The 20266-nt window shown below is 39.4% G+C and overlaps 1 protein-coding gene across 2 annotated transcripts in view; it reads right to left on the bottom strand.

Moving 5' to 3' along the window:
• The window catches only part of RALA (RAS like proto-oncogene A), a 76683-nt gene that overhangs the window by 21710 nt on the left and 34707 nt on the right, over nucleotides 1–20266 (bottom strand). The window contains exon 2 of one of the 2 annotated variants that reach the window (XM_082662263.1): nucleotides 8889–8963. The exons of the other annotated variant lie outside the window; for it this stretch is intronic. The gene's annotated coding sequence lies outside the window, so the exon portion shown is untranslated. The remainder of the gene's footprint in view (nucleotides 1–8888; nucleotides 8964–20266) is intronic. 2 annotated transcript variants of the gene reach the window in all.

The following is a 20266-nucleotide window of genomic DNA, read 5'->3' as shown; positions in this document are numbered from 1 at the left end:
AGGCAGGAAATGACTTCTTTCTCACCATTATGACCCTTACTTGTTGGCAGCTGTAATCACTTCACAGCTACCCAACTACTGTTATATGTATACATACATACATACATATATATATATATATATATATATTTTTTTTTTTTTTCTTTTCTTTTCTGCAGTACGCGGGCCTCTCACTGTTGTGGCCTCTCCCATTGTGAAGCAACAGGCTCTGGACACGCAGGCTCAGCGGCCACGGCTCACGGGCCCAGCCGCTCCGTGGCATGTGGGATCCTCCCGGACCAGGGCACGAACCCGTGTCCCCTGCCTCGGCAGGCGGACTCTCAACCACTGCGCCACCAGGGAAGCCCTACTGTTATATTTTTAAAACAGTTAATACCACAGGAGCTCAGGGTGTTAACAGGAGCTCAGGGTGTTAATACTCTAAGAGTTCAATGTATGCGTTTTTAAAGTAAAACATTTAGCAGTTACACCAACTGGGTTAAAACACTTTCCCTTCCAGAACAATTTACAATATAGTCTGTGACTTAGAAAAGGCAGAGATTCCCAGAGACATTTTTCCAAAGTGCAGACTTTCTTCAATAACTATTAGCTGCACATCCCATACTTTCAAGAGGCTATCCAGGAAAAGAAGCTCCCGCCAAGGAGACACGCACTCCTCTGCCCCATTGCAAAAACTTGGCTTTCCATAACTTAGGTCCCAATTCCTAGTCTAGATGTTGGAACTTAAGACAACATACATGTAAATAAGAAAATTCCATTAGTGCTAAGCGCAATGAAGAAACTAAGGGGCACCGGGATAAAGAGGGGGGAGGGGCTACTTCAACCAGATGGTCAAGGGCGACTCCTTTGAAGAGGCAGCATTTGAGCTGACACCTGAATTTTATAAAGGAAGCAGCCAGCTCTGAGGGAAGAACGTTCTAGACACAGGGAAGAGCAAGTGCAGAGGCCTAAGATGGTAGACGGTTTGCCACGTTCTAGGGGCCAGAGGAAGGCCAGAGTGGATGGAGGCTACGAGTCTGATCAGGGAGTGTTAACAGGAGGTGAGACTGAGAAGCAGGAGAGGCCAAATCATAAAAAGCCTTGAAGGCTGTGGAAAGGTGTTCGAGTTTTATTATCATTGTACTGGGAAGCCTCTGGAGAGTGTGTAAGCAGGACTGTGACATAATTTCATTTATGTTTTTAAAAAGATTACCATGGCCAGTGTGTGTAGAATGAATGGTAGAGGTGCAAGAGCTGAAAGCAAAGGAGTCCATCCCATAGTCCATGACTAGGATTGGCAGATGGAGGCTGCCAGTGACCTTGGGAAGAGTCACCTCACCAACGAGGCAGGAACCATAGCCTGAATGGGGTGGGTTGAGGAGAAAACAGAATGTGTAGAAATGGACTTGACTCTGAAGACGAATGGAGAAATGGGGCCATAGATGGACACGGGTTTTTGTTTGGGTCGCTTTTTAATTATTCTTAAGGGATGTTTACATGATAATCATCTAAAAGAGGCAGAAATTAATGATGAAGAAGAGAAGGTGCCTCTAGGAGTAGACCAGGGAAGAAGAGACCCAGGGCACACAGGGGCAGGGACAGCTCTTTCTTTGTAATAGGAGGTGAGGTAAAGCAAAGCACAAGGTACAGGTGCAGGCTGCAGACAGATCTGGCTATTTCTTTATTTAACTGCATCTATAATTTCCTCCATGAAATATGATTCACACAGCAGTTTAGTGAGGAGTTGGAATTCAAAAGCACGCCTGTCTAGATAGAGCAATGGAACAGGATATACAGAAATAGATCCAAATACATACTATAGTTTAGTGTGTAATAAACGTGGCATTTCAAATGGAGGGTCGGGGAGGGAAGCATAGAGGATATTTCAGTAAATGGTTCTAGGACAACTGGTGAGCTATCTGGGAAAAAATTAAGTTGGACCCATTCTCCTCACACCACTACAAATTGTAAATTTATAAAATAAATTTATATAAATCTTTGAAAGTGGATCAAAGATTTAAATGATAAAATGAAATCACAAAAGCACCAGAAAAAAAAAAACCCACAAAATTTTTGTTTTATAATCTTAGAATGGGAAAGGCATAAAGTACTATCTAAAACTCAAGGCATAAAATAACTTTGATAAATTTTACTACTCAAAACAATTTCTACATGGCAAAATCTTCTATAAGCAAAATAAAAAGATAAAACTGAGGAAAATATTTGTGATTCATTTCCAAGAGAAGAGGTAATTTCCCTATATGAAAAGTTACTATAAATAAAATCAACAACTCTAAGAAAATGGGCAGGGCTTCCCTGGTGGCGCAGTGGTTGAGAGTCCACCTGCCGATGCAGGGGACACGGGTTCATGCCCCGGTCCGGGAAGATCCCACATGCCGTGGAGCGGCTGGGCCTGTGAGCCATGGCTGCTGAGCCTGCGCGTCGGGAGCCTGTGCTCCGCAACGGGAGAGGCCACAACAGTGAGAGGCCCGCGTACCGCAAAAAAAAACAAAAGAAAAGAAAGAAAAATACAAATAGTCACAGAAAAGGAAATACAAAGGGCTCTAATACGCTCAACCTTGCTGATAAGAGCAATACAAATAATATTGGATTGGCTCTCAATTGTTTTACCCAGAGGACCAGTAAACTATAGCCCCCTTGGCCTGCTTTTTATATGGCCTGTGGCTAGGAACGGTTTTGTGTTTTTGAAGGGTTGTAAACAAAACAAAACAAAATAAAACCAAGAATAAGATGCAACAGAGAACGTTCATGGCCCACAAGTCTAAATAATGTTTTCTTTCCACCCTCTACAGAAAAAGCTTGTCCCTCCCTGGTAGACAAACAGGCACATTCCTTCACTGCAGTGGAAGTGTAAACTGGAAACATGGACTAATTAGCAACCATTTTTTAAAAAAAGATGTTCTTTACCCATTGATATGGAGGGAGCTAAAACATATTGTTTTTTAAAATTAATTAATTAATTGGCTGCATTGGGTCTTCGTTGCTGCATGCGGGCTTTCTCTACTTGTGGTGAGCGGGGGCTACTCTTCGTTGAGGTGCAAGAGCTTCTCATTGTGGTGGCTTCTCTTGCTGCAGAGCATGGGCTCTAGGCACGCGGGCTTCAGTAGTTGTGGCACACGGGCTCAGTAGTTGTGGCTCACGGGCTCTAGAGCACAGGCTCAGTAGTTGTGGTGCACGGGCTTAGTTGCTCCGTGGCATGTGGGATCTTCCCAGACCAGGGCTCGAACCCGTGTCCCCTGCATTGGCAGACGGATTCCTAACCACTGCGCCACCACATATTGTTAAAGTGAAAAAAGTAAACTATAGAGCAATATAACTTGTATGTTATGAACTGCATAAAAAGATGAGAAAAACGGGATTTCGAGGTTTATTTGTTTATATATCGGAAACGATGTAAAAAATGGTAACACAGGGTTGCCTGTGAGGATGGAAACTAAGTCACTGGTGGACAGAAGCGGGATGATGGCTTTTTGCTAACTACCAGTTTGATTTTTGTATAATGTGAACATATAACTTGTTTTTAAAATTAAAATTAGTCATAAAATAAATAACATTACCCTGTTTATTTCCTGCACTCACTTGGTAAAAATACAATTAACTACTTTCCTGGCACCTTATACAACCTAGGAACTGGAGGACTGAACCTGAATTTTAATTGAAATACTTCTCTATGTATGTGTATGCATTTGTGTTTTCCTCCTTCAAGTAATGAGATAGGGATCCTTGAACTTCAAATTGTTTGGTTTGTAGGGTTCCTCAGTTATTTTCTATCTTCTGCTGTTCAAACAAATATTTTTTAATTACACAATGGCCTCCTCCCCCCTCCCTCCCCCCACCTTTTGGGTAACATTACATCCCTGTGACTTACTTATTTTATAGCTGGAAGTGTGTGTGACCCCCTTCACCCATTTTGCTGCCTCACCCCCAACCTGGCAACCACCAGTCTGTCCTCTGTATCTATAAGCTTGGTTTTCTTTCCTTTTTTTTTAGATTGTACACATAAGTGAAATCATATGGTATTTATCGTTCTCTGTCTGACTTATTTCTCTTAGGATAATGCCCTCAAGGTCCATCCACGTCACAAAGGGCAAGACTTCATTTTTTTTAATGGCTGAATAATATTCCATTGTACAATATGCCACATTTTCTTCAACCATTAACATGCTGACGGACACTTAGGTTGTCTCCATATCTTGGCCACTATAAATAATGCTACAATGACATGGGGGTACATATATCATTTTGAGTTAGTGTGGATCATATGGGAGTTCTATTTTTAAAAAGCGATGTCCTAGAACAATACTATAAAATCTATTTGGTCATGGGTGGGCTTCAAGTTTTCAACCTTACTGTTTTCCTCTGCTTCACTCAGAAGCTAGACACCTACACCATGCTCACCATGTTGATTAAGTTATGAATTACCTGATATTTCCTCCCTCTCTCCCTCCCATCCTCCATTAACAAATATACTGTGCCTTATTATGTAAGGCACAGTTCTAGGCACTGGGATATGGAGTTGAATTCCATAGGCCTAGGTCCCTGCCCTCATATGTTTAGTTAACAGGTACCCATACTGTATTGTTTCCTGTTGCCGCTATAACAAACACTATAAATTTACAGGGGCTTAAAACAACACAAAATTTATCATCCTGTTGTCAGAAGTCCAAAATGAATCTTAAGAGGCTAAAGTCAAGATGTCAGCAGGGTGGGTTCCTTCTGGACACTCCAGAGGAGAATCTGTTCCCTACCTGTCCCACTTCTAGAGACTGGCTTTCCTTGGCCCCTGGCTGCAACACTATCATCTCTGCTTCCGTAGTCAGACCTCTCTCTGCCTCCCTCTTATAAGGAGACTTGTGATGAGGAAACTTGTGATTACATTTAAGGCCCACAAGGATAATCCAGAAAATCACCCCCCAATCCTTAACTTAATCACACCTGCACAGTCCCTTTTGCAAAAGGAAGTAACATTCAAAGTTATGGGCATGAGGACATGGTTATCTTGTCGTCGGGGCGTTAATCGGCCAACCACACACGGAAGGAAGTGGGCCAAGGAGCTTCAGACCACAAATCTCCAACCCAAACTCTCGGCTCTCTATTTTAAACTTTATGAAAATTTCTAAGAAGTGATCAGTCTAGTTCTCCAGTACTTAATAAGGAATACTCTACCAAGTAAGATCTCAAACACTCCCTGTCCACTAAAAACAATAAACCCAATGATCTTTATATTTCCAGAGTTCATTATTACCTTTTTTAGACTTTCATAATAAAGACACTTACTATTAGGCTGTAGTTTAATAAAACTAATAGCTGGCAGAAGTTCCCACTGAGAGATTCCTTGTTAATAAAGAGATAAAATGGAGCATGCCTCTCCCCTCCAATTTGAATAGCGTATTAAAGGCTATGATCACTGAAGTTCAGTTCCTATCAAAGCATTATAAACCACTACTAAGCACAAGCAGGGAGAGGCCACAGTAGTGACTCATCCTTCAAAATGAAAAACAGTTCATACGGACAACTCTCAAATGACACTCCCTATCTGCATGAAGAATACCTGCTCAATAAAGGAATTTAGTATAAAATGAACAATTTTAGAAGAGTCAGAATATACCTGACCAAGAAAGCAAGATACACAATTCTATTCTGAAAGGGATTTGAGACTATTTCAGTTTACTACTAGGCACAGATACAGATAATATCACTGGCGTATTTTTCCAACCATTTAAAGAACAGGTATTATTAATACTATTTAATGTTTTGCAACATAGAGAAAGCCTCCAAATTCTTTTTTGAGAGCTAGCTTAACATTGATGCAAAGTTCCTAACAAAGAGAGACTACAGGAAAAACAGACTGACTGACCTATCATGTAAATATGGTGCAAAAATTCTAAATAAAAAATGTTAGAATCCAGCACACTAAAAGAATACACCAAAGTGACCAGGTGGGATTCAACCAGATATGCAAGAATGTCTTTATATTTTAGGAAGTCAATGTAATTCTTCATATTAATAGAAGAGAAAAGTCATAGATTACATGATCTGGAATGATAGTTGATAAAATTCAAAGTCCACTGCTTATACCAATAATGATTTCATACTTAGGCCAAAGGAATCAACTGAAAAATTACTATAAACAAGAGATTTCAAAGATAATGGTTATATAATCAACATATTATGTAAAAAATAAATTTCTTTTCAAATAACCAGTTAGAATATATAATGGAAGGAAAGACTCAATTTACAACAAGACTCACAAAGAATACATAATTAAGAATAAAATTAACACAAACTGTAAGATATTCATGAAGACAATTCAATAATGATATTTACGTAACAGAAAGGGTGACTTTATGAAGATAAATGAAGGTAGATCCTGTTCTTGGGACAAGAAGGTTGTATACTGGTAAAGGCACAAAACTCTGATAATAAGAAAGACTATTAATTTCTAACATATAAAAATCTCCTCACAATAAAAAAAATTTTTGACCACTGAGTCAAAAGACAAAGGACTTGACTTTGGACTCATCTGATCTATCGCCTAGTTTTCTTTATCCTTAAATTTGTGAAGATAATTTCTGATGTTGAAAACTGGCTTTAACTTTTTCTTTAAAAGCAGGTTGATTTATATACAATAAAATCACCCTTTTAATGAGACTTTATAAAGGTATACAGTCATATAACACCACCACAATCAAGACACAGAATAGTTCCATCACCCCCAAAGGCTTCCCCTTATTCTTTGCAGTCAATCTCTTCCATCACCCCACCCCATGGCAGCCACTGATCTGATTTCAGTTCCTATTGTTTTGCCTTTTCCAGAATGTTATATAAATGGATCATATTGTACATAGCCTTTGTGCCTGTTTCTTTTCACCTAGCTAAGGCTTTTGAGATATATTCATACAGTTACATGTATCAGTGGCACGTGCTTTTTTTTTTTTACTGTTCAATAGTATTCCGTTGTCTGGAAATAGCATAATTTGTTTATCCATTCACATTTATTTGGGGTGTTTCCATTTTTATAATTTTATAAATAAAGAAGCTATAAAGAGTCGTGTACCGGTCTTTGTGTGTGTGTGTGTGTGTGTATATATATATATATATATGTTTTCATTTCTCTTGGATAAATACCTAGGAGTGAGACTGCTAAACTGTACAATAAGTGTGTGTTGAAATGTCTTTCAAAGTGGCTATACCTTTCTGTATTTCCACAATGAATGAGATTACCAGTCGCTCCACATCCTGGTACAGTCACAGCCACAGTCTTTTCATGCTAAGCGGCCTATTGGATGTGTAGTGGTATTACACTGTGGGTTTAATTTGCATTTTCCTAATGACTAATCACGTTGGGCATCTTTTAGCGTGGTTATTTACCATCTATGTGTCTTGGAGTTCAAATCTTTTACCCATTTTTAAAAATTGGGTTTTTAAAAGTGAGTTTTAAGAGTTCTTTAGGTATCCTGGAATCAAATCCTTTATCAGAGATATATCTTGAAAATATTTTCCCCCAGTCTGTGGCTTATCTGTCCATTTTCTTAACAAGTTTTGTGAAGAGTAGAAGCTTTTGATTTTGATGAAGTGCAATTTATCAATTTTCTTTTAATTTTTCAATGCTTTTGGGGTCTTAATCTTTGACAAATTTTAAATGACGAAGAAGCTACTGTAATTTGAATATTTATAAACAAAACCTTACTATTTAGTTATTATTAAAAATAGAAAATGGAAGGAAGTCCAGGTGAAACATAACTTGTAACTGACATCCTGAACTCTTAGAAGGTCCTTCTTTATTTCAAGATATACAATCAGCTCAAAAGGATCAACAGTCAAAGCCAGAAGGTCCCCGAGGCAATGCTTTACTTCTAAAATGTAATAACTTAATATTTTCCAATTACCCAGACTTCACTGAATAAGGACAACACAAAATTATAACTAAGACTGAGCTAAAGAAAATAATGTTCTGTTTTAAGGGTACAATAGTTGAAAGCTGCTTAAAGATGGCTTAACAATTTGCCTGGTCTGCATAATAAAATTTATTTATATGACTTGCCAGACATGTTGTCAGACATCAAAGCACAGACTTTTAAAATCATGGGAAGGCTCAAATTACTTTACCTCTTTGGGTCTCGGCTTGTTTGTAAAACTAAGTTTAAGATGAATAATTTAGCACATGGAAGATGTCTAAATACACATAGTAAGTACGGGTAATGTAAACATTCAGGCATCTTTTTAGAAGACCCTACCTTTATATGCAGCGTACATGCAGTCCCCAGTCAGTGCAAAATTACTGATATTACCAGCAGTACAAAAGTAAAGCCCTCACCAGTTAAAACTAGCAAAACATTTCTAGAACTCCGGAGGAAGTCATGACTAAACTGAGACTTGAAAGACAAAGCATTTTAACAGACCAGGTGAACCTGGGGGTGTTGGTGAGAGATGAAGGAAGAAGTAAAAAGTAAAAAGGGCCAGAAACAGGCGTTTACATGCCAGCAATTGAGATTTTTTTTATTCTTAGAGCAAAGAGAATTACCAGGATTTTTTAAGTGAGAGATTATGACTCAGAAGGCAGGAAGAGCAGCCACAGGCTACAGGGCAATGGTGACTAGGGAGAAGATGGGGATGGATTTGAGACATTAAGAAAAAAGCATCAACCAAATCTGGGGACAGATTAGATATGAGGGGTTGAAGGGACAATTCAAGCCAAAGTACCCAACTTCCTGGCTTGAGTGGATACAGGTTAGGAAAGGAAGAGGAACAAGCAGCATTTTTAGGAGGGGTGGTGGTGAAAAGAGTTGGTGCAAGGAAATGATGGAAATCTACACCGATTTTTTAATGGATCAAAATATTTTAAAGGAAGAATCTAAGTACAGCCTAAGTATAAGCAGTTTTCTTACCCCAGTCACAGAGGTTCTGCTACCACACTATGACTTGATTTCAGCAGTGTTGAGAAATAAGCAACAGGGCGGAACCTGAAAGGTGGAAGATAAAAAGACTGATAAACTACTATTTATAGCTATTTTAACATTTTTCTTTGAACCCCTAAATGTGCTTTTAAAATAAGATTATGTAGAAAAATATTTAATAATTATTAATTATAAAGAATATACATTTTGCTCCTGTATTCCTATGCTAACTATGGCAAGACACATAACAATAATCTTTTGAATTTTGAACCATGTGAGTCTTTTACCTATTTGAAAATTCAATACGTGTTATTTACTGAACATACCAGCTACAAAATTGGATGAAGAAGTAATATCAAGCCTGAATTTAACAGAACTACTAAAAAAGTATGACTTATGTAATTTATACCTGCTTTAGAGTCTACTGCATCCAAGCTATAAATTAGGTGTATAAATACTGTTATTTTGAGTTTCTCTTATTGATATATTTATAAATCTGATATTGCCTGTGAAAACTCTCCTGATTTAAGAAGGAGAACCAGAAAAAAATAATTGAATTAACCATGCCTGGGGCTTCCTTGGTGGCGCAGTGGTTAAGAATCCGCCTGCCAATGCAGGGGACACAGGTTCGAGCCCTGGTCTGGGAAGATCCCACATGCCGCGGAGCAACTAAGCCCATGCGCCACAACTACTGAGCCCACGTGCCTAGACCCCGTGCTCCGCAACAAGAGAAGCCACTGCAACGAAAAGCCCACGCACCGCAATGAAGACCCAACACAGCCAAAAATAAATAAATAAAATAAATAAAAATGAAAAAAAAACCATGCCTGAATGATCCAACTTAAAAATGAACAGGGCATTTCATTAACTGCATAAGACATATCAAACTACATATTAGAAGAAATACTGACAAAAAGTTTAACAGTAAACAGTCATTAGCAAATGAAATATTTTAAAAGAATCTAAGTATGGCCTCTGGTTTACATGAAGACATCTGTTAAATCCCACTTTGGGATGCACGTTTCATTTAAGTTAGCTCTCTCTTTGTATAGTGGCTTCCCTGATCTTTTGGTCTGCTTTTGGATTTCCTTTCTGTTTGTTTCTTATGCCCATATTCTGAGTCAACATATATTTATTAAGAGTCAGATACTGTGCTAGGCATTGGGGGGGGGACGGGGAGGGGAAGGGGGGTACACAGATGAGCAAGTCAAAATCCCTGACTTTGAGATCTTACAACAAAGTAACAGAGATGTGGGGGAGGACAGTATTAAGTTGTAACACGCAAGTCTGCCTCCTGCATCCCTTTCCACTTAAGTCACACTTGCTTTTTCTATGTTGTTTTGTTGACTTCATAGCTTCAATTTTTATTTTTTAATTTAATTTTAATTTAATCATCCTGTAGATGTAGAGCAGTCTATTTACCAACTCTTATAATAGAAGACATCATAGCTGTTTGGAGTTCTTCTAAATTCTAAATGGATAACCATCTGTTTCTATATTTAAAATGCTTTTCATGAGGTAGATTTTAAGGAATTGTAATGAATGAACGGATCGTTTAAGGTTTATTAGACATATTGTCCAATGCTTTTCAAAAGTGCTATACAACTGTTCACGACATTCCTATTAGCAATGGGCATTCTTTTAAAAAATCTAATTATATATTGGGAAAAAGATCTCATTTTTTTCTAACTACGTCTTTGATTACATGATGAGGGTGACCATTTTTTCCATGTATTTATTTATTTTGTGAATTGTTAATTCACATCCTTTACTAATCTGGCAATAGTATCTCATATTATACTTTTTATACTTTCATGTCACCATTGGCGAGGCTTTCTTTCCTCTTGCTTTCCCAGTCCACTATAACAGGTTTCTTCTGTTGCTGGGTAGATCTACTTCCCATGACAGATCTGGAGAGGTAACAGACTATGTTCACTGGCATTTTAGTGGATGGGCTTTACTTCAGGGTTCATGGGCAAGGAACAGGTTGACAGGGTAGGATCTTTCTCCAAATATCAAAATAAGGAGCGTACTCGCTGGAACACTAACTCTTGCATTAGGACACCTAGTCCTCCTCAGGCTGAGAGTTTAAAAACAAGGTTGTTTTGAAAGTAGATTTCCAAAATTAGCATGGTAACCAACGTTGTGTAATCTTTGTATGGGCTGAGTGAGTGGGCAGCATATCCAATGAGCTCTTGATATGTCCTCCTTTAATTACTACCATGTCCTATCATCTCTTCTGCTCTCTGTTCCTACTGACTCAAGCTTAGAGTCTCTTCAGGACTCTAAGGGGAAAAATAGATGCCACGTGCAGTTTCCCTCATGGGTATGCTGGGCTGGGGCTTTCTCCACCCTGGTTCAGCCATCAACGCCATCTGTTTTCTGTCTTCTGGAACCTGGAAGTGTCTGCTTTGCTGATGGTCACCCCATCTGTTCCCATTCTCAGTTATGGATTTACAAATTTCCGCCTCTAAGTTTTTTTCCTCTCTGTCATTTCACAGGGAGTCGGGGCTACAGAGGAGTAGGACACATTAATTTAGTCTATTGGCTTTCCCTGTAGACGAGTTAAAATCCAGAGCTGACTTGATTTGGAATGCCAAAATATTTCAGACTTAGAAACTATGAAAATCTCTATTAAACAGATCTAATTTTAAAATTAGCCTCAGCTTTTTTGCACAGCAAAGGAAACCATTGACAAAATTAAAAGAGAACCTTCTGAATAGCAGAAAATATTTGCAAATGATATGACCGATAAGGGATTAATATCCAATAGATATAAATAGCTCATACAACTCAATATAAACAGCTCATACAACTCAACATCAAAAAAAGCAAACAACCCAATTGAAAAAATGAGAAGAACTGAAGAGACATTTTCCCAAAGATGAAATGCAGATGGCCAGGCACAGGCACATGAACAGATGCTTCACATTGCTAATCATCAAGGAAATACAAATCAAAACCATAATGACATCACCTCACACCTGTTAGAATGGCCATCATCAAAAAGACAACAAATAGAGGGACGAGAGGAAGACGGCTGAAGAGTAAGACGTGGAGATCCCCCTCCTCCCCACAGATATACCAGAAATACATCTACATGTGGAACAACTCCTACAGAACACCTACTGAACGCTGGCAGAAGACCTCAGACCTCCCAAAAGGCAAGAAACTCCCCACGTACCTGGGTAGGGCAAAAGAAAAAAGAAAAAACAGAGACAAAAGGATAGGGATGGGACCCGCACCAGTGGGAGGGAGCTGTGAAGGAGGAAAGGTTTCCACACACTAGGAAGCCCCTTCGCGGGCGTTGACTGCGGGTGGCGGAGCGGGGAGCTTCGGAGCTGCGGAGGAGAGCAAAGCAACAGGGGTGCGGAGGGCAAAGCGGAGAGATTCCTGCACAGAGGATCAGGGCCAACCAGCACCCACCAGCCCGAAAGGCTTGTCTGCTCACCCACCGGGGTGGGCGGGGCTGGGAGCTGAGGCTCAGGCTTCGGTCGGAGCGCTGGGAGAGGACTGGGGTTGACGGCGTGAACACTGCCTGCAGGGGGTTGGTGCGCCACGGCTAGCCGGGAGGGAGTCCGGGGAAAAGTTTGGACCTCCGAAGAGGCAAGAGACTTTTTCTTCCCTCTTTGTTTCCTGGTGCGCGAGGAGTGGGGATGAAGAGCGCTGCTTAAAGGAGCTGCAGAGACGGGTGTGAGCCGCGGCTAACAGCGTGGACACCAGAGACGAGCATGGGACGCTAAGGCTGCTGCTGCCGCCACCAAGAAGCCTGTGTGCGAGCACAGGTCACTATCCACACCTGCCCTCCTGGGAGCCTGTGCAGCCCGCCACTGCTAGGGTCCCGGCATCCAGGGACAACTTCCCCGGAACAATGCACGGCGCGCCTCAGGCTGGTGCAACGTCACGCAGGCCTCTGCCGCCGCAGGCCCGCCCCGCACTCTGTGCCCCTCCCTTCCCCCGGCCTGAGTGAGCCAGAGCCCCCGAATCAGCGGCTCCTTTAACCCCGTCCTGTCTGAGTGAAGAACTGACGCCGTCTGGCGACCTACACGCAGAGGTGGGGCCAAATCCAAAGCTGAGCCCCGGCAGCTGTGAGAACAAAGAAGAGAAACGGAAATCTCTCCCAGCTGCCTCAGACGCGGCGGATTAAAGCTCCACAATCAACTTGATGTACCTGCATGTGTGGAATACCTGAATAGACAACCAATCATCCCAAATTGAGGAGGTGGACTTTGAGAGCAAGATTTATGATTTTTTCCCCTTTTCCTCTTTTTGTGAGTGTGTATGTGTATGCTTCTGTGTGAGATTTTGTCTGTATAGCTTTGCTTCCACCATTTGTCCTAGGGTTCTATCCGTACGTTTTTGTTTTTTTAAAAATTATTTTTTCTTAATAATTAATTTTAATTATTTTATTTTACTTTACCTTCTTTCGTTTTTTCCTTCCTTCCTTCCTTCCTTCTTCTATTCATTCTACTTTTTCTCCCTTTTATTCTGAGCCGTGTGGATGAAAGGCTCTTGGTGCTGCAGCCAGGAGTCAGTGCTGTGCCCCTGAGGTGGGAGAGCCAACTTCAGGACACTGGTCCACAAGAGACCTCCCAGCTCCACGTAATATCAAACGGCGAAAATCTCCCAAAGATCTCCATCTCAACACCAGCACCCAGCTTCACTCAACGACCAGAAAGCTACAGTGCCGGACACCCTATGCCAAACAACTAGCAAGACAGGAACACAACCCCACCCATTAGCAGAGAGGCTGCCTAAAATCATAATAAGTCCACAGACACCTCAAAACACACCACCAGACGTGGACCGGCCCACCAGAAAGACAAGATCCAGCCTCACCCACCAGAACACAGGCACTAGTCCCCTCCACCAGGAAGCCTACACAACCCACCGAACAAACCTTAGCCACTGGGGACAGACACCAAAAACAACGGGAACTATAAACCTGCAGCCTGCAAAGAGGAGACCCCAAACACAGTAAGATAAGCAAAATGAGAAGACAGAAAAACACACAGCAGATGAAGCAGCAAGATAAAAACCCACCAGAACTAACAAATGAAGAGGAAATAGGCAGCCTACCTGAAAAAGAATTCAGAATAATGATAGTAAAGATGATCCAAAATCTTGGAAATAGAACAGAAAAAATGCAAGAAACATTTAACAAGGACCTAGAAGAACTAAAGATGAAACAAACAATGATGAACAACACAATAAATGAAATGAAAAATACTCTAGATGGGATCAATAGTAGAATAACTGAGGCAGAAGAACGGATAAGTGACCTGGAAGATAAAATAGTGGAAATAACTACTGCAGAGCAGAATAAAGAAAGAATGAAAAGAACTGAGGACAGTCTCAGAGACCTCTGGGACAACATTAAATGCACCAACGTTCAAATTATAGGGGTTCCAGAAGAAGAAGAGAAAAAGAAAGGGACTGAGAAAATATCTGAAGAGATTATAGTTGAAAACTTCCCTAATATGGGAAAGGAAATAGTTAATCAAGTCCAGGAAGAACAGAGAGTCCCATACAGGATAAATCCAAGGAGAAATACGCCAAGACACATATTAATCAAACTGTCAAAAATTAAATACAAAGAAAACATATTAAAAGCAGCAAGGGAAAAACAACAAATAACACACAAGGGAATCCCCATAAGGGTAACAGCTGATCTTTCAGCAGAAACTCTGCAAGACAGAAGGGACTGGCAGGACATATTTAAAGTGATGAAGGAGAAAAACCTGCAACCAAGATTACTCTACCCAGCAAGGATCTAATTCAGATTTGATGGAGAAATTAAAACCTTTACAGACAAGCAAAAGCTGAGAGAGTTCAGCACCACCAAACCAGCTTTACAACAAATGCTGAAGGAACTTCTCTAGGCAAGAAACACAAGAGAAGGAAAAGACCTACAATAACAAACCCAAAACAATTAAGAAAATGGGAATAGGAACATACATATCGATAATTACCTTAAATGTGAATGGACTAAATGCTCCCACCAAAAGACACAGATTGGTTGAATGGATACAAAAACAAGACCCATATATATGCTGTCTACAAGAGACCCACTTCAGACCTAGAGACACACACAGACTGAAAGTAAGGGGATGGAAAAAGATATTCCATGCAAATGGAAATCAAAAGAAAGCTGGAGTAGCAATTCTCATATCAGACAAAATAGACTTTAAAATAAAGACTATTAGAAGAGACAAAGAAGGACACTACATAATGATCCAGGGATCGATCCAAGAAGAAGATATAACAATTGTAAATATTTATGCACCCAACACAGGAGCACCTCAATACATAAGTCAAATACTAACAGCCATAAAAGGGGAAATCGACAGTAACACATTCATAGTAGGGGACTTTAACACCCCACTTTCACCAATGGACAGATCATCTAAAATGAAAATAAATAAGGAAACACAAGCTTTAAATGATACATTAAACAAGATTACTTAATTGATATTTATAGGACATTCCATCCAAAAACAACAAAATACACATTTTTCTCAAGTGCTCATGGAATATTCTCCAGGATAGATCATACCTTGGGTCACAAATCAAGCCTTGGTAAATTTAAGAAAATTGAAATTTTATCAAGTATCTTTTCCAACCACAACGCTATGAGACTAGATATCAATTACAGGAAAAGATCTGTAAAAAATACAAACACATGGAGGCTAAACAATACACTACTTAATAATGAAGTGATCACTGAAGAAATCAAAGAATACCTAGAAACAAATGACAATGGAGCCACGATGGCCCAAAACCTATGGGATGCAGCAAAAGCAGTTCTAAGAGGGAAGTTTATAGCAATACAATCCTACCTTTAGAAACAGGAAACATCTCGAATAAACAACCTAAACTTGCACCTAAAGCAATTAGAGAAAGAAGAACAAAAAAACCCCAAAGTTAGCAGAAGGAAAGAAATCATAAACATGAGATCAAAAATAAATGGAAAAGAAATGAAGGAAACAATAGCAAGTATCAATACAACTAAAAGCTGGTTCTTTGAGAAGATAAACAAAATTGATAAACCACTAGCCAGACTCATCAACAAAAAGAGGGAGAAGACTCAAATCAATAGAATTAGAAATGAAAAAGGAGAATAACAACTGACACTGCAGAAATACAAAAGATCATGAGAGATTACTACAAGCAACCCTATGCCAATAAAATGGACAACCTAAAGAAATGGACAAATTCTTAGAAATGCACAACCTGCCAAGACTGAATCAGAAAGAAATAGAAAATATGAACAGACCAATCACAAGCACTGAAATTGAGATTAAAAATCTTCCAACAAACAAAAGCCCAGGACTAGATGGCTTCACAGGCGAATTCTATCAAACATTTAGAGAAGAGCTAACACCATCCTTCTCAAACTCTTCCAAAATATAGCAGAGGAAGGAACACTACCAAACTCATTCTACAAGGCCACCATCACCCTGACACCAAAAGCAGACAAAGATGTCACAAAGAAAAACTACAGGCCAATATCACTAATGAACATAGATGCAAAATTCCTGAACAAAATACTAGCAAACAGAATCCAACAGCACATTAAAAGGATCATACACCATGATCAAGTGGGGTTTATTCCGGGAATGCAAGAATTCTTCAATATATGCAAATCAATCAATGTGATACACCATATTAACAAATTGAAGGAGAAAAACCATATGATCATCTCAATAGAGGCAGAGAAAGCTTTCGACAACATTCAACACCGATTTATGATAAAAACCCTGCAGAAAGTAGGCGTAGAGGGAACTTTCCTCAACCTAATAAAGGCCATATATGACAAACCCACAGCCAACATCGTCCTCAATGGTGAAAAACTGAAAGCATTTCCACTAAGATCAGGACCAAGACAAAGTTGCCCACTCTTATTCAACATAGTTTTCAACACAGCAATCAGAGAAGAAAAGGAAATAAAAGGAATCCAAATCGCAAAAGAAGAAGTAAAGCTGTCACTGTTTGCAGATGACATGATACTATACATAGAGAATCCTAAAGATGCTACCAGAAAACTACTAGAGCTAATCAATGAATTTGGTAAAGTAGCAGGATACAAAATTAATGCACAGAAATCTCTGGCATTCCTATACACTAATGATGAAAAATCTGAAAGTGAAATCAAGAAAACACTCCCATATACCATTGCAACAAAAAGAATAAAATATCTAGGGATAAACCTACCTAAGGAGACAAAAGACCTGTATGCAGAAAATTATAAGACACTGATGAAAGAAATTAAAGATGATACAAATAGATGGAGAGATACACCATGTTCTTGGATTGGAAGAATCAACATTGTGAAAATGACTCTACTACCCAAAGCAATCTACAGATTCAATGCAATCCCTATCAAACTACCACTGGCATTTTTCACAGAACTAGAACAAAAAATTTCACAATTTGTATGGAAACACAAAAGACCCCGAATAGTCAAAGCAATCTTGAGAACGAAAAACGGAGCTGGAGGAATCAGGTTCCCTGTCTTCATATTATACTACAAAGCTACAGTAATCAAGACAGTATGGTACTGGCAAAAAAAACAGAAAGACAGATCAATGGAACAGGATAGAAAGCCCAGAGATGAAGCCACGCACATATGGTCACCTTATCTTTGATAAAGGAGGCAGGAATGTACAGTGGAGAAAGGACAGCCTCTTCAATAAGTGGTGCTGGGAAACCTGCACAGGTACATGTAAAAGTATGAGATTAGATCACTCCCTAACACCATACACAAAAATAAGCTCAAAATGGATTAAAGACCTAAATGTAAGGCCAGACACTATCAAACTCTTAGAGGAAAACATAGGCAGAACACTCTATGACATAAATCACAGCAAGATCCTTTTTGACCCATCTCCTAGAGAAATGGTAATAAAAACAAAAATAAACAAATGGAACCTAATGAAACTTCAAAGCTTTTGCACAGCAAACGAAACCATAAACAAGACCAAAAGACAACCCTCAGAATAGGAGAAAATATTTGCAAATGAAGCAACTGACAAAGGATTAATCTCCAAAATTTATAAGCAGCTCATACAGCTCAAAAACAAAAAAACAAACAACCCAATCCAAAAATGGGCAGAAGACCTAAATAGACATTTCTCCAAAGAAGATATACAGACTGCCAACAAACACAGGATAGAATGCTCAACATCATTAATAATTAGAGAAATGCAAATCAAAACTACAATGAGATATCATATCACACCAGTCAGAATGGCCATCATCAAAAAATCTAGAAACAATAAATGCTGGAGAGGGTGTGGAAAAAAGGGAACCCTCTTGCACTGCTGGTGGGAATGTGAATTGGTACAGCCACTGTGGAGAACAGTATGGAGGTTCCTTAAAAAACTACAAAGAGAAATACCATATGACCCAGCAATCCCACTACTGGGCATATACCCTGAGAAAACCATAATTCAAAAAGAGTCATGTACCAAAATGTTCATTGCAGCTCTATTTACAATAGCCTGGAGATGGAAACAACCTAAGTGTCCATCATCGGATGAATGGATAAAGAAGATGTGGCACATATATACAATGGAATATTACTCAGCCATAAAAAGAAACGAAATTGAGCTATTTGTAATGAGGTAGATGAACCTAGAGTGAAGTAAGTCAGAAAGAGAAATACCATATGCTAACACATATATATGGAATTTAAGAAAAAAAATGTGTCATGAAGAACCTAGGGGTAAGACAAGAATAAAGACACAGACCTACTAGAGAATGGACTTGAGGATATGGGGAGGGGGAAGGGGAAGCTGTGACAAATCGAGACAGAGGCATGGACATATATACACTACGAAATGTAAGGTAGATAGCTAGTGGGAAGCAGCCGCATAGCACAGGGAGATCAGCTCAGTGCTTTGTGACAGCCTGTAGGGGTGGGATAGGGAGGGTGGGAGAGAGGGAGATGCAAGAGGGAAGAGATATGGGAACATATGTATATGTATAACTGATTCACTTTGTTATAAAGCAGAAACTAACACACCATTGTAAAGCAATTATACTCCAATAAAGATGTAAAAAAAAAAGACAACATATAAATGTTAGTGAGGATGTGGAGAAAAGGAAACCCTTGTACCCTGTTGGTGAGTATGTAAACTGGTGCAGCTACTATGGAAAACAGTACAAAGGTTTCTTAAAAAAACTAAAAATGGAACTACCATATGACCAAACAATTCCACTCCTGGGTATATATCCAAATAAAAACAAAACACTAATTTGAAAAGATACATGCACCCCAATATTCATAGCAACATTATTTACAATCACCAAGATACAGAAGCAACCTACACACACATTGGAATATTACTCAACCATAAAAAAGAATGAAATCTTGCCATTGCAGCAACATGGATGGACGTGGGGAGCATTATGCTAAGTGAAGTCAGACAGAGAAAGATAAATACTGTAAAAAAAAAAAAAAAAAAAAAACAACGAACTAGTGAATATAACAAAAAGAAGCAGACTCACAGATACAGAGCACAAACTAGTGGTTACCAGTGGGGAGAGAGAAGGGGGAGGGGTAATATAGGGGTAGGGGAATAAGAGATAAAACTATTAGGTATAAAGTAAGCTATAAGGACATATTGTAGAACACAGGGAATATAGTCAGTATTTTAGAATAACTATAAATGGAGTATGACCTTTAAAAATTGTGAATCACTACATTGTATACTTGTAACTTATTTAATACTGTACAGCAATTATACTTCAATTTAAAAAACAGCCTGAGTTTTAAAGAATACAATTTATTCAATACTAGTTATGAGAATAAATCCATTTCCTGATGTCAACCGAAGGAAAATGCACAACCTTAAAGTTGCATGTTATGTTTTATTTGGGGACCTTCCTGAGAATGACAGCCCAGGAGACAGCCTCTTAGATAGCTCTGAGGAACTGTTCCAAAGAGGCAAGGGAGGATATACAGGAGTTTTTGCTGGGGGGAAAAAAACAACAACAACTGCTAATCACAAAAACCAGACATCTCAAGTTAATGATTTTGGTGCTTTTCTATGTATGGGAAGATGCAAGAGTCTGGGCTCACTGAAATTATTCCTTAGACATGCACCTTAGCTATCTAGGGCCAGTATCGTGTTTTTCTCCACCCTGAATTCCTCTCAGGGCACACCGTCGGGGTGGCCACAGTGGCTGACAGCTTGATGGCGGGCAAAAGTCACTGTCTACCAGGATGGCAATCTTTGTTTACTGAAATGACAGGCAACTTTTTTCTGTCCCCACCGATACGGGTGACCAAAGAATCACAAAGAAGGAAGCAGCTAGGACTAGGCAATATCTGGCATAAAAAGGAGTTAAGAGTGAGGCACAAG

Source organism: Grampus griseus, assembly GCF_964374135.1.
Source record: "Grampus griseus genome assembly, chromosome: 9".
Taxonomy (NCBI): Eukaryota; Metazoa; Chordata; class Mammalia; order Artiodactyla; family Delphinidae; genus Grampus; species Grampus griseus.
The sequence above is the reverse complement of the archived record's forward strand: the minus strand, read 5'-3'. Positions and strand labels throughout refer to the sequence as shown.